The sequence below is a fragment of the Equus quagga genome, chromosome 5 (genome assembly GCF_021613505.1).
Source record: "Equus quagga isolate Etosha38 chromosome 5, UCLA_HA_Equagga_1.0, whole genome shotgun sequence".
Classification (NCBI taxonomy): Eukaryota; Metazoa; Chordata; class Mammalia; order Perissodactyla; family Equidae; genus Equus; species Equus quagga.
The window spans coordinates 85750083-85770264 of NC_060271.1; the positions used below are offsets into that span (position 1 = coordinate 85750083).

The 20182-nt window shown below is 37.8% G+C and overlaps 1 protein-coding gene across 1 annotated transcript in view; it reads left to right on the plus strand.

Annotated features, from left to right (window-relative positions):
* Window positions 1-453: 453 nt before the first annotated feature.
* Window positions 454-20182, plus strand: part of PELI1 (pellino E3 ubiquitin protein ligase 1) — a 55450-nt gene continuing 35721 nt past the window's right edge. The window contains exon 1 of the mRNA XM_046661357.1: window positions 454-585. The gene's annotated coding sequence lies outside the window, so the exon portion shown is untranslated. The remainder of the gene's footprint in view (window positions 586-20182) is intronic.

Genomic DNA, 20182 nt, shown 5'->3' on the forward strand with positions numbered 1-20182 from the left:
GGGGGGGGGGGGGGGGGGGGGGGGGGGGGGGGGGGGGAGGAAAACTTCTCCCCCTGAGCATGCGCAGTGCAGAGCTCGTGGGACGCGTCCTCAACTACAATGCATCCCTTTTTTCTTCAGCCGGAGAACTACAACTCCCAAGAGACCACTCGGCGCCCCGTCCCCGCCTCCCTCTGTGGCCCTGCCCCGTCCCCTCCCTCCAGCCCCGCCTTCCTGCTAGTCCCCTCCTCTCCCTCCCGCTGTGTGTCAGTGACCCAGAGGCGGTGTGAGGCGGAGGGACCGTCGGGGGGCGCCGCCGCCGCCGCCTCCACCTCCACCAGCAGCACTAGCCGTGCCGCGCGATCGGATTTGCCTCGAGCCCTCCGGGAGCGCACCACAAAGCGGGCCCTGCGCCTCTGCCTCTCCCCGCGGCTCCTCAGCGCTCGGTTCCGCGGCCAACTTCCCCTCGCCGGGCTCGGCCGGCTGGCGAGGAAGGCGGCGGCGGTACGCCCGGCTGTCTGCTCGCGCTCCCCGCGCACGCACACTTCACCCCCTCGCTCCGGGTCTCGGGGCCGTGCTGGGATTCCGGCCACCAGCAATTGTCCGGTGAGTGTGGCCGCCGCGCGGGAGGGATCGCGGCGGGGCCGGCGAGGGGTGCGAGCGAGGCGGGCGCGCAACTTCCTCGGCAGCTTCCCCGGGCGGCCAGCCGGCTCTCCCCGCCCGCCTGCGCGCCCCCGCGCCGGAGGCGGCCGGGAGCGGAGTTTGCGGCGCCTGCATCCCGCGCCCTCGCAGGAGGAAGCGCCTTTGTCAGGAGGCGGCCGGGCGAGCCCTCCCCCCTCCGCCTGGGAGCGAGCGCGGCGGCCAAGTCCGAGCCCCGCGCCCCGAGCCCCGCGCCCGGCCGCCGGGAGGGCAGCTCCGCGGGGGCGGGGAGGGAGAGAGAAATGAAAGAGAAACAAAGGGGGCAGTGGGCTTTTCTTTTGTTTGTGCGAATCTGATAACTTCTTTCTCCTTCCTTACATAACGCAGACTTCCAAGTTAGTCATTCTTTTTATTGTTATGATTATTGTCATCATCTCTGCGTGTGTCTCGCATTTCCTTTCATCTCTGGGTCTCAGAGCATTTAAAAACATTAATTAATTACACCTCGGGGGCCCCTACGAAACAAGTTAATACGCTCTTTTCCCTAAGTGGGTAAACCGAGGCCCGGAAGAGCTCTCTGATTGATGGATAGGCTTGATCTTCCACCGCGCCTGCTGTCTGAGGACCTGAAAGCATTTATGAGTAAGAACTCGTTCTCCAATGTCCCGTGGAAAAGTTGAAGATGTTCATTTTACTTACAGGTTAGCTGAAGTCTAAAAGAAGTCTGAGTAACTGTTAGGTTGTTTAAACACTAATTCTTCTTAGTGTTTGAGTCGTAAAACCTCAAAGGACTCTTGAAAAATGCTTCGAGTGGGGAAAATACTGTAAATCATAAACTCACCTCAACATCTACTTTTATTTGTGTATATGCAGGTCTCTTACGAGGCAAGAGAGCAATGATGGTGGGGGGCGGGGCAGAGATTTTTTCATGTAGATTTAACAGATTTTAATCAGTACACACAAGGAAATGTGTCTTGGTTTTAACAGCACCAACAACCTTCCCATTGTTTACTCATCAAACAGCAAGTCCGCAAATAATTGAGCGTGCACTTTATCCATAAAGTTCTGGTTGTGCTAAGGACTGAAGCTTCAAGTGTATGAAAAGGTCATCAATTTGTTTTGGTCCAAAGGCTCGGTACTTTTCTTACTCTGCAAGATGTTATTTTTTTTTCATAGCAGCTGATCTTTTGTTTCAGAACTGGCTTTGTCTTTTTCTACGTTGAATATGTATTACTTTTATAATTGAGGAGGAACGTGAGGGTTTTTGTTTTTTTTAATTTAGTTTGCATAATAGTGTGAATTTAAATTTTTGAATTGTGGAGAAGGTTCCATTTCTTCAGTTCTTCTGTTGCAGTTTATGATATTTTCTTTTTAACAGAAAATGTTTTCTCAAAGTGATCAGATTTACATTTTTCAAAACATTGTCCTTATGTTGTACAGATACAGCATATGAATTCCTGATGTTTTTTATTCACGCCAACAACCTCTTCTGGAAGAAAATACTTTGAGAATAAGTTTGTTTATTTTGGTAGTTGAACCAAACTGGAAGGCACGAAAAATTTAAATCAAGCATCATTTCTACTAGTTATTTCCTGAGTTGAATAATGATCAGAACTGTAACTAACAATGAGTGCTTTCTTATTCGAAATTCTCTTGAATTTTATATTATAGTTGCCCCCATATTTTAGATTCTTGTGGTTCCATCAGAAAAGGAAAGTGAGACATTTATTTTGATTTTTCCCCCCAGTCCTCTAACTATCCCCTTTCTGTTGTATGTTAAAAGAGATCTTGCATTTAAAACACACAATTGGAAAATAGAACTATCAAGTGTGTGGAAAGTTGCGTGTAGTGCAGTGGTTATAATGCCTCATCTAATAAATTTACAACTTTCAAAGAGAAAACTGTCACCTAGGTTTTTGTTAGTGTTATAGGAGGGCTGTAACGTAATAATAGTAGTATTTACTGACTTAAACAAAAGTGAGCTGAAAATTGTGCCTTAGTGGTAGATTTGGAGGGGAGGGAGCAAAATCTGTGCTCTCTTTAAAATTGTCAGTTAAGTGACCTTACAGTTGGTGATGTGGAACTTTTTCTGTAGCATTTAGAAACCTGATTTACCAGAGGCATTTGTACTTTAAGGAAGCTGCGAACACAATGTCTTTGCTCAATCACTGGAGGCCAAAGGCAGAAGTTAGTGTTGACTGGCGAAGGCTGGCATTGCACGTTTCCTAACTTCTTGGGGAAAAGGAAATGACTGAAAAGTACAGGGCAGGGGGCTGAGTCTAGTACTGCTGACCGCTGCTGAGGCAAGTTTCAGGGGGAAGCCTAAGTATGCTTCCATTTGACTTGGTTTCAGCTTCCTTTCAGGTTGTCAAAATGTCACATATATTAAGAGTTGTGTCATTTTAGAATATGCCTTATTGTGGTTGTCCAGTAGGTCAAGTGATAAGGACTATAATAGTCCTGCTTTGTGAACAACTATTTTCAGACTGAAGCTTCTGTAGCTGATAAAGATTTTAAGCCAAAAGACAGAATTGGAAACTGTCTAACATTCTCGCATACATACATCTTACCATGACACATCAATATAGACCTATCCTAGTATTTATTATATCAGAAAGGCTTATATGGATTATTTTATTGCATATATTTTGAGTATATATAGTACTGTATATTAAAATTTCATAACGACAAGGATATGATGGCACTGAGACAGTTCTAGGAGTTTCTTTGGAAAAAGCATCTTATTCCAAAATTTACATTTATATGTCTTTTCATTGAGAATAAAACAAATTTAAGAGCCAGTGGAAAAAGGAAGAAAATCAACAGAATGAAGGAAGCCCGATGAAGATGTTTTTAAAGAGTACAATGTTAAAGATTCCTGGCAACATAATTATACAAGGGACAGAATTCTAGCTAAAGCCTATAAACAGTGAATTCCATTTAGCACTTTCTGTTTATAGATTTCTAGCCATCTTTTCCAGATTCCCTCTAAATATATCATGCGGAAAAGTAAATAGAAATCATTCTTTCAGAGGATTTGGTTTGTTGGAGATTTTTTTTACACATGTGGTAGTGGGTGTTATTGTTGTTTTCTTTGAGTTTGACCCCTGCCGGAGAACATTTGTCCCAGACTAATGTGTGGGAACCTCAAAACAAGAAATATTGGTCACTGAAAGAACTAGATATAATTTCAAGTTATATCACTAGCTTTTTCTGTTATCTTGGAAGACCACTTCTAATAATTTTTTCTTCCGAAGGTTGAAAATAATTGCCTAACCTATTACATTTAGTAGGTCCTACATAATATTTGCTGTTGTTGCTGAATGAATTTGCAATTAATAAAGAGAAAGCACAAGATTTCCTGAATGACTGTCAGGAAATTTCTGATTTTTTTTTTCTTTTTAAATAGAAATAAGTCATTGAAACACAGGAACATCTGATTAGAGCCTTTCAATTAGCATAGCTTCCTTCGGAAATAAATTTAGAGGAAAAGAGGTTCATCAGGTAATTTAAGAGAAGTGAATTGTAAATGAGTCTAAGAAGACCTGATTATTTTTTCAGAATGCTGTACAAGATATTTTAGATTTTTTTTGCCACAGTAAACTCCATTTCAGAGAAATAGAGTTCTACATAGTACTCCTTTTATCACTCCTGTAATACCCCCTGTAATACTTTTATATACCTCAAAATACCATTTTCAGAAAAATAGAATATGTTGCTGGTGCCTGTAAATGGGAAAATCCTGACATTTGTCATCTCCCTGTTAATCTTGACCCTTCATGTAGTTTAAAGAAAAAGTTTTTAATTCAATACACATGTAACTTACTTCCTTTTCAAAGAATTTATTGCTGATTTTTATTTTATAATTAACCTCTTTGGATGTTGCTAATTCTAAAAATATGGAGTACCCTCAGTTTCCTACCATCTTTCACAGTTTCTTTTTCTATTATTTTTTTGGCTACAATTTGCTTTTTCCCCTAAATTGTCTAAAATAAGCTAAGAAATGTTTAAAAATACTTGACAAGAAATATAGTCGGTAATTTATTATGCTAAATTTCAGCTAAATTTCAACACACGGGGTGCGTTGAATCTGTTTAGGAGATAGAAGTACACGGATTTGAAGTGGACTCATGTAGGAATAGCAGATAGATTTCACCTTGGGTACCAAATCTGATTGCTTGGTGGTGGCTGCCTGGAGTGTTATGTTTAGAAAACTGGGAGTCCCAGTTCAGATTCATCAGAAAAGAGTGCTGTGATTACCAATTTCTGCTTGGTGATACCCTAAATCATCTGGCTAATGCCCCCTTTTTCCTTAAAAATAAGGAGCAAAATAATAAAGTAATGAACTATGTTCATGTGTGGCTCTTTAACTGGCTTAGAAGGCAATTCAAAAAAAAAGTTCCAAAAATGTTTTGAGTAATGCTAGTTTGTTGAAATAAGTGTATAGCACTTGGTGGCAGTGGGCTTTTGGCGTGAGTGCCAAACATTCAATTGACTGCATGCCTTTTACATGTCTAGATGCTGATCTCACACAGATTAAATCTCTGCCTTATGGTCTTTATGTTTAATAACAAGACAAAGACAATAAAGTAAATAAGTAAAATATTTCATGTTTTAGGGACAAATGACCTGGCTTCTTCAATAAATAAATAGCAAGAAATAAGGCGGGGGGATTATAAGATTGAAAGAGAGACTTAAGAGGCATATCCCCCAAATGCAGTGTATGGACCTTAGTTAGATCCTGCTTTGAGCAAACTAACTGTAAAAAGACAGTTTATGAAAAATTGGGAAAATTTGGACATTGGATATTTGATAAAAAGGAATTATTAATTTTTCTAGGTGTGATAATGTATTATGGTTTTTGAACAAGAGTCCTGACCTTTTAGAGATATAATGTACTTATGAACTAAAATATGATGTCTGGATTTTTGCTTTATAATAATTTGGAGGGGAGAGGAGCATAGATAAACAAGATTGGTGATATATTGAAAATTGTTGAAGGTAGATGATGGATACATGAGATTTCTTATATTCTCTCTCTACTTTTGTGTGTGGGGGGAAATTTCCACAATGAGCAGTTTACACACACACACAGACGCACGCACTCATGCACATGCGTATGAAAATAAAGCAGAGAAGGAGAAGAGGGAATATGTGGCATGTGAGTATGGGATGGGAGGAGGATATGGAAAAGACCTCATTGAGAAGGTGATAGATACTTGAGTAAATACCTGAAGGAGATGAAGGAGTAAGCCTCACAGGTAATCCTGGGGCAATACATTCCAGGCAGGGGGAACAGCAAGTACAATGGCCCTGAGATAGGAACCTAACTAGAATGCAAGAAGCTCCAAGAAGACCAGTGTGGCTGCATTCAAGTGAGAGAGAGCAGCAGGAGATAAAGTCTGAAACATAAAGGGAGGGTAGAGGAGACCAGATTCTCTAGGACCCGGTTGCCCATCCTTGCTTTAAACTAAGGATGTTTATTTTATACACTTATTCTGCTTTAGTTTCTCTGGAAGTTGTGCACTTATTTTAGCAATACTAGAGTTACTCAGAATATTTTTGGAATTTTTTTTTAATAAGACTTTAAGAGCCACATGTGAAATTAGCTCATTACTTTATTATTTGCTCCTTATTTTTAAGGAAAAAGGGGGTATTAGCCAGATGATATCTCATTTTATTTATCAGATAGGACTCAAAGGATTTTGACAGAAAGAAAATAGGAAATAACTTCAGGCTATTTCCAAAAATCAGATCCACCTGAGAAGGCAATTACTGTTTCTAAAAGTGAGATCCACCCTTAGACTAAATAGGAGTTTTAATAATGTTCTGGACAGTTGTAGCATCATTTGGAAGAAGGATATAACCTCTGAGAGTGACCAATATGGAAAAGACTATGCTCATTTTGAATTTAAGTTCTGTCTGTTACATTAGAACACATACACATACACACAAGACCATGCATATTTCTTAATACCCAAGTTAAGTACTCAAGGCAGTCATTGCAGATGAGTTGCATTTGTGTCGTGCATTCAAGACTGGAGAGATGGCATTTATGATGTAATGAAATTGTATAACTTGTTGCTATGGCATATGCTTGAGGAACTGAAAGACTAGCGCTCGTTTAGTGTGTTAGAGATGAATCTGGCTGTCAAGTCTTGTATTCATGCTTCAATTCTCAGATTAGTAATTGTTTCAAGAACATGCTGATTTCCCATAAAGAAGTGTTTTTAAATCTTTATTGTTAAAATTGTCAGAAAATTGGATCTTGTCATCCAAATGTTTGAAAGCCCCCCCGCAATAAAAACCCTCCATAATGGATTTTTGAAATCTTCTACTCATAGAATGATATACATGTAGAGATTATGAGTTTTGAATGATTTTATTCTAGTACACTTTTTATAGGAGTAAGTTTTCCAACTTGAGAAACTAAACTTATTTTTACTGATCTTTACTGATAACATTGAATAAAGAAGACCATTCTTTTTCTAGTTAATTATGCTTAATGGGATAGCACAATGTTTTCTTTTGTATGTTTAACCAATAATATATAGAATTTAATGGAATTGAGTAGAATTTGTGAAATTTTACTTATAATAAATTGCGTAAAATGACCACTAAGAATATAAGTATGTAACTGTATAAGGAATACTTTAGCAAAGCTTCCTATTTTAAACACTTTTCAGAAAATTGTTAGGAATCTAGTTCTTTAATTCACACAGAGTTTTTTCCCTTTGGTGTTTGTGTATATATATTTATACGTGTGTATGTGTTTGTATGTATGGATAAATAGATAGGCAGACTCTTTCTTCATATACTGCACTTACTATCAGGATTGAGCTGCTAGCAAGGCTGGAATGTGTTTTAAACACTAACTTATTAGCATGGAATACAGAGTCCATGTTTAATTCCTGGGCTTTCCATTAACTCTGAAAGTCTTTAACAAGCTGTCTTTGATTCATCTGTAAAATAAAAGTGGCGGTAATTTTCATAAAGGACTTTGAAATTCTATGATGGTGACCATACTGATGTGTGGCTCATTTTAGGAATAACTTTCAGTCTGTTGATTTAGTGGTAAGATTATGAATCTGTTTTTCATTTCCATTTTTGTGGAATAAATAAATAATTTGAAATGGAGGAGGAAGAGAAAGGGAGGGGAGGAGTAGGAGCAAGATAAGGAGGGAAAGAAAAAATTGGCTGTCACAAAATAGTAAATGTGACCGTGTTAATTCTTGTAACTTGGATCTACTTAAATGTCCATGACCTAATGAACTAAGACTCAAATTTATAAATTAAGTAAAGAATACTAATAATATTACAGCTTCCACTCAAGAAAAAATGTTGCTTTGCAAAAGGGAGATCTTATATTACATGTTGACTTAAACATTATAACCATGATAAAGCCTATACTTAATTTAGGAATTATTAAGGATGATGATTCATAGTAATTAAGAATTATTTGAAAATTTAGTCTGTTACTTAAGTTCTGTAGATTTTTGCAGCCTCAGGTTCCAGGTTATTCTTTTCAGCTTGTGCATTGTAGATTCTCGTATTCCACATCCCTTTCTCTCTCTCTCCCTTTCATCTCTTCATCACTCTGCCACTGGCTCAGTTTATCTTCCTTTTCCAGCTTTGGTTAGTGCTCATTACTCTTCCGCTGTGTTTTCTACATTTGTCTGCCACTTTTCATACTTACGGAGTGGGCTTGGAATGAATTAAGGGCCTTAAAGAAGTAACATGTAGATGGCAAGTACAACGCTTTTCCTATTTGTGTCTTACTTACTTTGCTTCTTTTTATCTTTTCTTGCCCCTTTTTTGGTATGTGTGTTCTGGTGGAGAGATGTTGTATTCCATCAGCTAGACACTAACAGAGGACTGTGACCTACAGGATGCAATATGTTTTGATCTGAATAATGTAGGAAACAGTAATAATCTCATTGATTTGAAAGCTCATCTCATGAGTTAATCCTGCATCCATCGAGAACATATATCTAAACTAGTAAAATTTGGTAGAAGAATTAACAACCTAGTGGAATTTCAAAAGCTATTTTCAGCTCTTGTGTATGTTGTTGTCTTTTCCAAAAATGTCAAACCATCAGGGACTTCATCACTGTAATAATAATCAATCATAAATAGTCTTGGGGTGTCTGGACTTCTGTTAAGCTTCTTTGTGACAGTCAAGAGGAAAGGGTAAAAAGATCAGCAATGTGGTGAAGTTTATAACTTCTCCTTTCTTCAATGGAATGAATTTTGAGTGACTGGCTCTGATTTTTTGCTACTTGGTAATGCTCATTGTAGTGTTAAATGTATCAGTTGGCTTAGTTTTTAGAAGGCAAAATGAAGTTTAATTTTATTTATTTATTTATTGTTTTTTGGTGAGGAAGATCGTCCCTGAGCTAACATCTGTGCCAGTCTTCCTCTATTTTGTATGTATGTGGGATGCCAGCACAGCATGGTTTAATGAGCAGTATGTAGGTCCATGCCCAGGATCCAAACCAGTGAACCCCAGGCTACCGAAGCAGAGCATGTAAACTTAACCACTAGGCCACCAGGCTGGTCCCTGATTTTATTTTTTAACAAGTGAAAGCAGTTGGAGGTGCTTTATTGGTTCTTCAAAACCTTAGTGTTGTATCCCTTGTTCTGGGCAGGTACTATCCACGGTACTTCATGTTCCTCTGGGTTTACTCCAGATTTAATGAACTGCATGTACTAGAAGCACTAAATTCTGATTTTCTTTAATTTTAAACTATAGTTAACATAATGGATTTTTCCTTGAATTATTTCTCACTACCATACTTTAAATTTACCAAAGGACCAAAACGTCCAAATTATAAAAGTTTATCATTCATGTGAAAATGTGTTAAATGTATGTCTTTTGTAAAGTACTGACTGCTTCTAATTAGAAGCCACAGTCCTATAGACAGATGTCATATATCTGAAAGCTTTTTAAATTTACTTACTGCTTTACTGTAATTTTTATTAAAAATAGGATGGTTCAGTCTGAACTGTTCTGTCAGTTCACTGAAGGAACAAAGAATTTGAGGTGGTCTCTTAAACTGTTCAACATACAGCAGATCTGTGATTTCAGTGACACCAGACCTTTTGTCAGTTTATCACTGACACTTACTCAACAAAAAAAATCACATTTTGCTAAAGCTTCTTGCTTGTGTCTTTTTTAGAAATGACATGCCAGTTTATTTGCAGATAATTTAGCTCTTAAAGACCAGACTTTTAAGGCTTTAGCCAGAATTTGCCTCCTGAAGCTGTTTTTAAAATGGCTTCCAAAAAGGATTTGCTAGGTTTCAGAACTGAGTAGGCTGTTAATGATTCAGTATGCCCCCTCATTCTCCTCCTCCTTCTTAAATTGAAAGCTCCTTCCTAGCGTCTAGGTGCCCTGAGTCATCATGGCTAAACTCTATAAAGAAGAATTGGAACATGGAAAAACTCACCATGAAGTAAAATTGTCAGAAAACCATGTGAGTCAGAGATCATTCATTGATCACAGTGATACAACCTAGAGGTTGTGGGCTTCATTTAAATCTTTGAATGTACTTACATGTAAGTCTTTATTATAGAACTTGTAAATTTTGAGGACTTGTTTATTCCCAGGTAAACATTAATGGGTTTGATTTTTATCTATTATATGAAAAAGATTTTATATTTTTTTAGTGAATAAATGTATCAGAGAGGAGAAGCAGGATGATTCAGGATAAAAACCACTATGCCAGAAGTCAGAAGATACAGAGTTCTGGTCTGTTTATTTAGTATGTGCCTCAGATATTTCACTTTACCTCTCTGGGCCTTAGTTTCCTTATCTTCACAAGAAGATCAGCAACAATATGAGAGCACTCTTTGGAACCAACCCATGGCAGATATTGCTAATAGCTGACCCCACACCAGCTTCAGACTACTTTTTGATACAGCGTTGTCAGTAGTTATATGGTTGGCTTTCTAGATGAAATCTGTCATCTTAACCTTATAAAGTCTCTTCCCACTCCACGATTCCATGACTTTAAATGATTGGCCTGTAGAAAGTCTCTTTCTTCTTTCACTTGTTGCTGTCTCTTCAAGAAGAAAGACCTGGCCACCCACTTCTCAAACAATTGGCCGTGAAAGCCCTAGGGGTAACAGCGGAACATTGCCTCATGTAGCACCGGAAGGTGAGAGGATGGCGCAGAAAGACAGGGCGGGTTCTGCTGTGCTGTACACAGGGTCTTGAGGAGTCGCAATCCACTCCACAGAATTAACAACGAACTGTCTCTTCACATTGAGCACTCAGGGTTGAAACTTACTGTGTAAATTTAAGATTTCTTTTTAGTCAGGGATAGCATGTTTATGTTTCATAGAGGACTATAGACTGAATGTTTGTGTCCCCCTAAAATTCATATGTTGAAACCTAATCCTCCATATAATGGTATTTGGAGGGTAGGGCCTTTGGGAGATGATTAGGTCATGAGAACAGAGCCCTCATGAATGAGATTAGTGACCTTATAAAAGACCCCAGAGAAATCCCTCGCTCCTTGTGTCACGTGAGGACACAGCAAAAAGATGGCTGGCTGTGAACCAGGAAGCAGGCCCTCACCTGACAGCAAATCTGCCAGTGTCTTGATCTTGGACTTCCTAGTCTCCAGAACTGTGAGAAAAATCTCTTGTTTATAAGCCATCTAGTCTATGGTATTCTCTTAGAGCAGCCAGAATGGACTAAGACATACTGTGATGTTAAAAACAAATGATTGGAGAAAATTTGTGGGGACACTTAAAATTTCAAATGGAGTGAAAACAAATCAAAATGCTCAGTGATAACTTGATTTAAACTCATTTCAGCTCCTAAATGTTTCTATGGCAAAAACCTTAGGTTGGAGAAGTTCAAAGTGATATCTGCTTGGAGGGGCCATAGTGAAGCAGAATGAGTACTAGATTGAGAGACAAGAGGCCTGAGTCTAGCTCTGCAAACTGTTTTTAACCTGGTTAGTGTCTTCGTCTATGTAAAGGTATCAGACCAGTGCTTTTTAAACATTAATCTATTATGCCAGTTATCTGGTGATCATATTAAGATGAGTATTCTGTTTCGGTAAGTCTAGGTGGGCCTTGAGATTCTGCATTTTTAACAAGCTCCCAGGTGTGCTACTGCTGTGTGCCATGGACTACGCTTTACGTTATAAAAGTACTGTGATGGCATGAGGCTCCTTCTGGCTGGGTCTTTACATCTTAACGCCACTTCTTTCTCTCCAACTCTTTCACATCAAGTTTCATTAAACTTGTTTTTGAAGCCTCTTTTTCATAGATTCATTCCCGATTTTCTCAGTCTGACACCTCCTTTCATTTTGCTGTTTTTCCCTTTCTAAAACCAACTTCATAGGTGGTCATTCAAGTTAGAGGTAAAGTAGTATAAGAGAAAGAGGCATTGATTTGAAGAAAACTGGACTCAGATTAGCAGATCTCCCACTGATTAGCAGCTCTGATGCCTTGGGCAGTAGACTCAGTTTACTTAACCTCTCAGAGCTTTGACTACCTTCCTAGTAGAGTTGTTGAAAGGAAGAGAAATAATATATAAAGCCCTCAGCACAGTGTCAAGCATGAGGTAGGTGCTCAGAAATCGGAAGCTATTTTCATTATTCTTATTGGCATCCTGATTTGGTTGTGTAGAGGAGAAAAAAAAGAGGGAAAGATCTGTCCCAGCCCAGGACCTCCCTCCCTTGTGCCACATTTAAAATTTCAACTGCCTGCTAGACATATTAATCCAAATTCTTCAAACTTACCATAGTCAAACAGATCTCTTTATTTTTCTTTCCATATCTGTTCTGCCTCCCTCAGTCCTGATGGAAGTCAATGTTTCACTCTGTATGCCCTAGCCAGGAACCTGTGGGTTCTGCCTTGGTTTAAGTACTGGTTTTCTCTGTCCTCACTTCACCATCTTAGGTAAGCTCTCTTTCACCTGGGCTGTTTTTGTCTGATCTCGCTAGTTCTAAGATCCTCAAGTTTCTCACATCCTCCTCCTCCTCACATCCTCCATATTGCTTTCACAGTTATTTTCCTAAAAATTCTTTGTTTTTTTAAACCATTGTTTCTTAAATGCCGACTATGTAGAAGGCACTGTGCAGGCATTGAGTAGAGAGTGAGAGAACAAAATTGAGACAATTCCTTCCTAATGAAAATTACAGACTAAGGAGGGAGATAGATATTAAAAACAAGTAAATATAGAACAAGGTGCTGTAAGAGAGAATAACAGGAGGGAACCTGTGTTATGCTGGAAAGAAAGCTTTCTAAGGAATTAACAATTAAGCTGCTGTCTCAAGAATGAGAAGGAGGCAGCTAGGCAAAGAGCAGGACGGTATTGTTCCAGGCTGAGGGTATGCCATGAGCAAAGACCCTGAGGTGAGGAGTTGAGTATGTTTTAGGAGTGAAATGATAGAACATGGTAATGGAGAGGATATGGAGGATGACAGAAAAGGAGTTATTAAGGACGTCCAGGTTTCTAGTATGAGCAATTACTGGGTTCATAGTGGTGCCATTTGCTGAAACAGAAACATTAGGGTAGGACGGGTTGGAGTAGGGCGTGAAATCATGAGTTTAGTTTGTCAAGTTTGAGAATCTGAAAAAACTAAATGTAGTTCTCAGTCCCCTCTCTGGTTCCTCATTTCCTGTAAGATCTTTTCCAAGTTCTGTCTTGGCTTACAAAGTCGTCAAATAGTTGACCCTAACCTACCTCCCTAGCTTCTCCCTCAGCTTCCCTTCATTACTGTGTTTAAGCCATAATGAAATCCTCACTGTTCTCAAAACAGTTTTGAACCTTTGCATATATTATTCCCTTTGTCTGGAATAAACATCTCTAGCTGAGGCCTTTTCATCCTTCAAAGCCCATCTTGTATATTATTCTTCTATGGAACCTTCTCTAGCGTCTCCATGTTTGGGATAGGGTCTCAGGCCTTCTTACTGTCATTTGGTTAATAAACTCTCTTATAGCACTTATCACAGTGTATTAGAATTTCTCTTTAGCTTACCTAGACACATTTCACTAAACCATGAGCTATGTGGGTACAGAGATCTAAGATTATTGTTTTTATATTTCCAGGATCTGACATACAGGGCACATAGGAGCTGCTCAGAAAATGACTGAGTGGATGTTGTTCTTATATAAGCAGTCTACCCCCCCACCCCCTGAACTGAGATGAATGTTCTTGGCTTCCATGGGGCCCAGACACTACTTTTACCATATTACGTTGACATTAAATTGTTTTACATAAGTTTCTTAAGGACAGGAACCAAGTCTTGGCTTTCCTTGGCTCCATAGTGCCTAATACAGTACTTCGCTTACAATCAGGAAAATTCCATTAGACCATAGTTTCATCATAGGATACCTCCCTAGTAGAGCCTTCGGTGGATGGTGGGCATTATGGGGCCTGGAGGTAGGAAGAAGGGAGTGCCAGTATAAGTATCAACATATGTCAAATGCTTGCTTGCTATTCCTGATAAAAAGATATAGAAGTATACTCAAAATAAAATAATATCCCACTATTCCTTTGAAATAGCTGTGGAGATCATTTATTATCTCTATATTGCTAAATCCAGTGACACTTCTTTAGTATTCATTTTACCTGACCTCTCAGCAGAATTTGACATTGTGACCACTTCCTACTTTTTGTAACATTCTTCTTCACTTTCAGGACACCATACACCAACACCTTGATGCTGTTGCTTTTTTATCTTTCAGGAGCTGCTGCTGTTCCTTCAGATTCCTAAATTTTTTAATTCCTCAAGGCTTAGTCTTAGGCTCTCTACTTTTACTCCATACTCTTTCCCTAGGTAATTTCATCTGTGTGTTGAAGATTTCCAGGTTTATATTTCCAATCCATGCTCCAGACCTGTATATATAATGTTTCTACCTCTCCCATGGATGTCTCAAATGTACCTCAAATTCCCATGCTTGAGATCAAACTCATGGGAGCTTCAAGGGTACCAGACTACAGAAGTTTTTGAAGCGTGACTTATTACCCTTCATAAAAATTCTTTTCCAGCATTGTCCCCTTACCCCCAAAATTCTCTTTAGCAGGAAATAGTTTCCACACTAAAGCAATCGTTTTTAAATAATCAAAATATAAATCTTGAAGTAAATAGAAATTGACTATCAGAACAATTGTAACAATAAACCTTCATTGAGCTACTGCTATGTGCTAGGCACTTTGTTTAATTCTTGTAACAATCCTTTGAGGTAGGTAATATTAGATTGTTGAAAGGTAATAGACTGTAATGTTTATAAGTGTAGACTCTTAACCAGGATTTCTCGGGTTCCATTCCAGATGCCATCCTACCACTTATTAGCTGTATGACCTCATGTAATTTACTGATCTGGGCCTCAGTTTTCTCATCTATAAAACAGAGATGATATTAGTATTAATCTCCTAAGAACATTATTAGGAGTTAAACAATATGTGAAGCTCTTTGAAAAATGCCTGGCACTTATGAGAAGCACTGCATTTATGTTAATATTATTACTTATTATTATCTTAGGTTTACAGATGAGGAGACTGAGCCTCAGGGAAGTTGGTCCAAGTCTCAAGGCTATTAAATGACAGTACCAAGAGTCACCGTAGACAGTCTGACTCCAGAACTTCCGTAATCACTCTGTTTTACTTCATCTCAACTAATAATAATTTATCTCATCCTCTTTTGCACAGACTCCATATTAATGGTCTTATAATAGTGTTGTAATTTATTCCAGTGCTTACACCTGGTGTTTAAACTGTAGAAGATCTAAAATTTGCAGGTAGAAAATTCACTTCAGTGTGATCTGAGAAGCACAAGATGTACGTCTTAATTCTGTTTTATTCCACGTACATTGTTTTTCTTCTTCTCTTGTTAGTAAAGTCACCAAAATCCCTTGAAAGTGGAAGCACTCATTTTATATTACTCTTAAGTGACTTTAGTTGTTGTGATTTACTTTTACTCTTTTAAATCTTCTTTCACTAAACATTTTCAGAAAGACTTGAGGGCTCAAGAGCATGTCATATGCACATAGTGTGCTTAAAATCAATTAATTTTTATGATTATGATTAACTATTACCTCTTTTGAAATTTTGTAGTGATTTGCCTACTTTTAAAAGTTTAAGTCATTTCAATTTCCCAAAGAGTTTTCACTTGAATTTTGATTTTATCAGCTGCTTTTTGAATAGGAACTTTAAGTATTTTGATGTTTTTATGTTAGATTCTGAATATAGTTGAATCTGATTAATTTTGTAAGCTTTAGTCTCTGACTCTCATTTAGGCCTTTAGAAAAAAAAGCCCATCTGGTTATTATTTACAGTTTCTATAGATGATTGGCTCTCCCACCATTATTTGTTATTTCTTTTTTCCATTGGTTTTTTATTCTTACTCCTTTGTGGCAAAAAAAAAAAAAAAAATTTCTTTGTGTTAAGACAATAAATAAAGGCAGAGATATAAAGTCTTTTGTAGCCGTTGAACTTAGCAGGGAGATGGTCTTGAGGAGGAGAATAGACTTTGAAAAACCAGAATTATCTATGAGAAAGACTCTGTTTTTACCTTGTTTTTGGAACTGGATTCTATGAGTTAGTGTATGTACTCTCGGGGAGACAAACACTCTGAAAATAGTTGTCATATCAGTTAAGACTCTTTCTATGTGACAGAAAACTCCACTCAGACTGGCTTAAGGGGGGAAAAGATTCCTTGGTTTATGAAACTGGTCCAGGAGAGATGTGGCTTCAAGAATGGCTCCATCCAAAGCTCAGATAATGGCACCAAGACTCAATTTCTGTACATTTCTTAGCACTGCTTCCTCGGTGTTGGCTTTATTCTCCAGCCCTACATGAGCAAAAGATAGCTTCAGTCCCTTCAGCCCCTAAATCCTCAGAGTGCATGTGTATCTGGAAAGAGTGTCAATCTTTTTCCTAGAAGCACCAGCAGAAGTCTTATTGCATCTCATTGGCTGGTACTGGTCCACGCCCTTTTTAGCCAGGGGACTGTGAAGCTCGAATTTTCTGGGACTGAGCCATATGCCTAGCTGTCGAGTTTGAGGGCGCAGTCAACACCACCAGTTACACATAAACTGTGTGTATTTGCAAAAAGGAAGAATTGTACCATGGAGGGGTAAATGTTTTCTGGGCAGCAGAAAGTAGAGGTCCTTAACACTTAATAGTACCTTTTCCATTTTAAAAGTTAGCACTCAACTAGGGAAGACCAGTTTGATTGGGGTTTTGTTTTGTTTGCTTTTTGGCGAGAAAGATTGGTCCTGAACTAATATCTTGTGCTCATCTTCCTCCATTTTGTATGTGGGTTGCTTCCACAGCATGGCTTGATGAGTGGTGTAGGTCTGTGCCCAGAATCCCAACCTGTAAACCCTGGGCCACCAAAGCTGAGGACACTAAACCTAACCACTGTGCGACCGGGCCAGCCCCTGATTTTTTTTTAAATTTAATATTTAGTGCTAATTTCGAATTTGTATGATTTCACTTCCAAATTACCATTTTAAGTAATATATAAATGGAAATTGCTAGGACTTTTCACCTCTGAAGAGCTTTGAGAGTGTATCAAAACTCAAAATTTGGCACTGCTTTAACAAATATCGTACTATTAATTTTCCTGTTAACTTTAATAATCTAGTTGATAGCCAGTGCTTGTGATATAGGGCAGTGTCTTTATGTGTCAACATGTTTTTCTAGGTTGACGCTTCTTTAATACCTTAAGGCAGACTGGGCTTTTGGACCAAGAAATGCATGAAGAACCATAAAATCTAAGGTTCTCTCATAGACACTCAGAGCCTTGGGGAGACGAGGAAGAGTAAGGGTGATGAGGGACACTAGCAAAGGCTTTATGTATCGATTTCTATGACTGATGGTAGTCTGAAAATGAAAACTCAGTTCTTAGTGAAAAGGAAAATGAGATATCCATTGTAGGGTTACTGTTCCTTTTTAATACCAGAAATATGTATTGAAGTGGAAAATAATATTTACATTTCAGTCTCTAATATAATCATTTAGATAGTTCCTTCTATTTCTTACGTTACATTAGGATATATATGAATGAGTACATCATCCCCATAAGGCTTTAACATCCTGTAGTCTTTAGGAAATTTTAGTTTTTTTCTTTTAAATTTCTTGACACCATAGAAATATTTGTGCTTTATCCACCAAATTAAAATGTCGACTCCATAAGACCTAACTTAAACGTGTATTTAACATCTTCTTTTCCTTTATTAAGTGCTGCAAAGTGAGCAAAACAATTTTTCCTTTGGAGGAGTTTTCAGCTTTAATGGGAGCACAAGGTCATCCATAACTGTAATGCAAAGCTGTATATAAGGGTGAGTTTAGGGATAAGGAAAGACTTCCTGATTGGAAAGACATATCAAGTGGGTCTTGAAACACTATCAGAACTGTTTACAGGTAAATAGTGATAATGTTAAAACAATTATTGTTTACCGAGCACTTACATATTCAGTTTCATTTTTGTCAAAATGTGTGATGAGTGTCTTACAGAGAGGGATAACCATGTCACTTCAAATTTAGGGAAAAGTTGGAAGGAATTTGAATTACAGTGGATCCAAAAGACACATGGTTTAAAACTTAAAACTCAAAAGTAATGGAGCCCATTGGGACACATCAAATGGGGAGCTTTTTATCTCAGCCACCACATAATTTTTCCTAGTATAAATAAGAGTTGAGAATCATTTCTAACAAAAATTAAATTGTTTCTCAGGAGGTAATCAGTGATATTGAATAAAAACTTAGTAGTACATACATTACCTTAGAACGTGCTAAATTAATCTTCTAACTTTAGAGTCATTAAAGAAATTCCTGTGACTGTATTTGGATCAGCAATATTAGCAATTACAGACTGTATTCTACATATTGTAGAATCAGCAATGTATTTATTTGCTTGGTTTTTATATAGCTATCAGTGCGTTTTACAGATATAAGATGGTTCATTTAAAGTGGACTTTCCAAAGTACAGTGTGACTTTAAATGAGTGGTCTTGGAAAATTTATAAATAGTCTCGGTATTGACTCGGAAAAACATTTTCATAATCACAAAAAAGGGAATAATATATTTCATGAGTTAAGAATTTGCCTTTTTAGAAAAAGTGTTAATAGCAATTAGACCAAACCTTTTTGAATATGATTTTAATTGCAATATGTTGAGTTATTTGAAAAAGAACCCAAATTAGTTTAAACAAATAAGATCTGAATTTATGGTATTCTCAGCCTAGTATTTTTTCATTGAATGTCAGGGGTATATTAAAGTGCCTATATTTATGTTTCTCTACAAAAGATTGTTCTGACAGTAAGTTTAAGTCATTTTTACAATTTATTGCTGTCTAAAAATTTCCCTTGACTTCACATTTTGTTCTGAATGTCTTGGTTTCTTTCCTCCACCTACACAGTGTTGAAGGCAAGTGAAGCAAGAGTTGCAAAGTAGCAGTGAATTTGAGAACCCTGGCTTTTTATCAAAACAAAATAAACCTTTATTATAAGATTGCTTTTTATTGATACCAAAAAAAGCGCTTTTGGCAAGTGTTCAGTAAATGTGTGAATAACCTACTTGATTTAGCTGGAATGAATAGGAAGCTTTGCTATTTGTCCTTTAGATATTTGGCTCGGTAAACACAGTGATAGACCAAATACTCTGTAGTCAAAGGTAAAAACAAAACACGAAACTTATGGATCCAGATAGCAGCAATTTTATTTCTATGTCTGAGCTTTTGAAGAGGAAGAACAATATGTTAGTTATAATCTTGTTTATTTCTATAATGAAAAATAATCATATGTTATCTTACATAAAACCCAATGCTTTGACAAATGTTAATATGTAAAAATACTAATAGATGAGTTCCTTGCTGAGACTTGTAAGCTTTGGATCTATGAATGAAATTCAAAAATATATGTAGAAATTTAGACATACTATCATATACCCTACAATAAAATGCCAGTAAAGGCAGGAGGCATAATTAGGACAAATAATTAAAGATAACTATAGAAGCAAATTAAGACTTTAAAAAAAACTTTTTATAGATGTCACAGTAGTTCAACTCAGTCTGTAAGTCTGGTTAAAATCTAAAATTTTAGGAAATTTTTGAGGTCCTGTTAAAAAAAAACCCCAGAATTTTCTTCACTGGGAGAGGAAAAAAGAGAAAGAAATATTGGTGACAAGTAAAATGTATACAGTCCTTTAAATAAAAAGTACATTTGTCCATCTGATCACTTAGTTTTAAAAGCATTAGAAATGTATCATGTGTAATGTTATTTATAAGATTATTAAATGATTAAAAATAGGAAATCTCAGAAAATTTCTAGGGGAAAAAAGTATTTTTTCTAATTTTAATAACTCCTTTAAGACAGGAATATTTCTCATTTAATCTTTGTATCTATGACTCCTAGCACAGAACCTGACCTGTAGTAGGCACTCCATAAATGTTTACTGAACTAACCTCAATTTTAGAAATTTCAGGATAAGATGGTATTAATTTTCTGGGTTTTAAAAATTACACTCCCCTGTGTGGCGTCAACCCAGCCAACCCCCCCCCCCCCACCCACCCCCCCCCCCCCCCCCCCCCCCCC